Source organism: Orbicella faveolata, unplaced genomic scaffold (assembly GCF_042242905.1).
Source record: "Orbicella faveolata isolate gen_17 unplaced genomic scaffold, um_ofav_v1 contig_48, whole genome shotgun sequence".
NCBI lineage: Eukaryota > Metazoa > Cnidaria > Anthozoa > Scleractinia > Merulinidae > Orbicella > Orbicella faveolata.
Genome location: NW_028301578.1, coordinates 3,455,001 through 3,457,500, shown reverse-complemented (window position 1 = coordinate 3,457,500; position 2,500 = coordinate 3,455,001). Strand labels below are relative to the sequence as shown.

Below are 2,500 nucleotides of genomic sequence, written 5' to 3'. Positions count from 1 at the left end.
ACGACAACTCGTTGTCTGCTTCATTAGAACCCAGAATTCTGATCTTCAACCACTAAGCTGAGGTACTTACTGCATAGTGATTTAGTTTCTTTTTTCTTTCTTTTTTGAACTTATGACCTCGGTTAGCTGTAGGTGTGCGTCAGAACAAGGCGATGGGGATCTGTTTTCCGTTGGCTATAGTGCAGCTACATTCTAAGCATGATAATGGGAGATCAGTCAGTTGGAATGACATACCAAATGCAACCTCTGAGGTTAATACTTTGCATGGGATTTCCACAAACTTAAGGAGCTCAGTCACGGCATTTCGTGTTATTTTGACCATTTACAAAATTACCTTTAAGATGAAGGAAACCGGAAAATTGTAGTTTACTAGGATAAAAAAAAAAAACATCAAAGAGATAATAATAATTCATAAAGGAACAAGGATTTTCATGCTGGAGAAGGTAAGATAAGAAAGCGTGACATAGCTCCTTTAAAACAACTTTTCGTTACTGGGTATGTTATTTTAGTTTGCCGAGAAATGAATGTCAGGCACCTTATGATATGTGTTATCAAAGGGATACAGGAAATTGTTTCGTGCATGTCTTGAATCAGTTCCCAATAGCAAACGTTTGAGGGATGGCTTAATATTACACTTGAATCAGAACAAATAGTGTGCATGGGCCGCCGGACGCGCGAAGTCAGAAAACAAATATATTTTTGTCTGTTATCTTGATCTTAATCTGTTAGAGCAGGATATTTGAGCTGTTGGGATTGATGTTCAAGAGTCACTGTCTGAGAAAACCGGGCAAAATCTGAAAAAGCTGAAAGATGGGGGTCGGCCAAATTATTCCATACTAACATCATAGATAGGTTAGGTTGACTTATGGATAAGTATACTAAAGTTTGCTCTTCAAGTGTTTTGGTAAAGGAAATATGAGATCCACTCTCCATCACCCCCTCAGGTCCTAGTTTTTTAGTAAATTTGACCCACATTTGACATCAAGCAAAAACTGTAAAATTTAGCGAACGAAGTTCGTGTTTTGTATCTGATATAAATGGACATAGAACTTCTTGCAAAAAGCCAGAGACATGAGAAATAAGCACAAGTCAGTCTATACCAGTTTAGTTTTCGAATACCTATATTTCGTATCTGCGAATAAGCAACAAATGAGCTATTTTCAACTTCCCGTAGAACGCACAACTAAAACTTCAGCAATAATCGGAGGCCAAAACCAAACACTCTTACCTTCCCTCTATCACAAAGAGCAATAATCTTTTTGGGCCATTTGAACATCAAGATACTACATCACCCCCATTTCTCCTACCACTCGATGTCCTGTACAGCACTACACGACGCAAGCAATGTGCTGTTTAAGCCGCTCCTGGATTTCGCATTGGGTTTGTCCAGTGTTAAATATATGCAGTTGACTAAAGTGGTCTCAAAAAAATTCAGAACCCCTCTTGGGCCAATTTAACAGAACGAGAATGTAAAGAAACACGAAGTAAACAGAACGACGCCATCTTGAGTTGGATTGCTCGCAAGGGACTGGGACCCACTTATTTTTACTTTGGGTGGAGAGGGTCCTATCGCCGTCGCATTGTTGCTAGAAACGTGTTTTGTCGCGATAAACAGCTCAGGGTCTGAACAAATAATGATATGAACGAATCACACTTAAAATAGAGCTAGCACAACCGCGCAATATCGTGAACAAACAGCTTCATCTGAATTTTTTTCCGAGCGCGTGGCGTTTGCTGCACATTTCCACCGTCAAGAAATCAGAGATGCTCTCGCCTCGATAAACTCTTACACTTCTTTCGAGCTATCCAACTCCCGAGTTCTTCATAACTGGATAAAGCACGCTAAAGCATGAACAACTGAAATTGTTGATTTAATAACACAAGTAGCAATGCCTATATAAAAAAAAGTTTCCGTTTAGTAACTTCGAAAGAACTACCGTTATTTGACACTTGCACTACAGAAGACTAGTAAAACAAATCTCTGTACAATGTATGAGCAAACTGATTACAGTTATTACTCTCCTTAACTGACTCTCCTTGGTTAATCTCTCTACTCGACACGCCCCCCTCTGAATCAATGAGGAAAGCTGAAATATGATCGCTACCTTTACCGCAAAATGCAATCAGACTGCATGTATGAAATATGTAGAAACAGGGTCATGGTATTGTTCTACCCATCAATTAAACTGCGTAAAACTAAAGATAACCAACGGAAAATTTGCGCTTGATATTTATAAAAGAGACTTTTCCGTGCAGATCCTCTTTGGGCTGGAGTTTCCTTTTTCCTACAGATAACTGCCTTTTCCAAAGTATGTCTGCTTTTGCTTCCAGTCTCTCGTTTACTTATTTGAAGTTTGCTAGTTCCGTTGGTCTGTCAATGAACAAATGTCGGGAAACGAAATATTTACCTAGGAGCCCTCACCGAAGACGTCATTTGCATTTAATAAAAGCGTTGGACTTTTCATCCCGGCTTGTCATGTACACCAGAGGGTCCTTAGGA

At 39.4% G+C, this 2,500-nt stretch overlaps 2 protein-coding genes across 2 annotated transcripts in view; both read left to right on the top strand.

The window, feature by feature from the left end:
* Nucleotides 1–2,500, top strand: part of LOC149096002 (somatostatin receptor type 2-like) — a 118,706-nt gene that overhangs the window by 33,523 nt on the left and 82,683 nt on the right. The window lies entirely within an intron of this gene.
* Nucleotides 1–2,500, top strand: part of LOC149096006 (somatostatin receptor type 5-like) — a 67,272-nt gene that overhangs the window by 33,529 nt on the left and 31,243 nt on the right. The window lies entirely within an intron of this gene.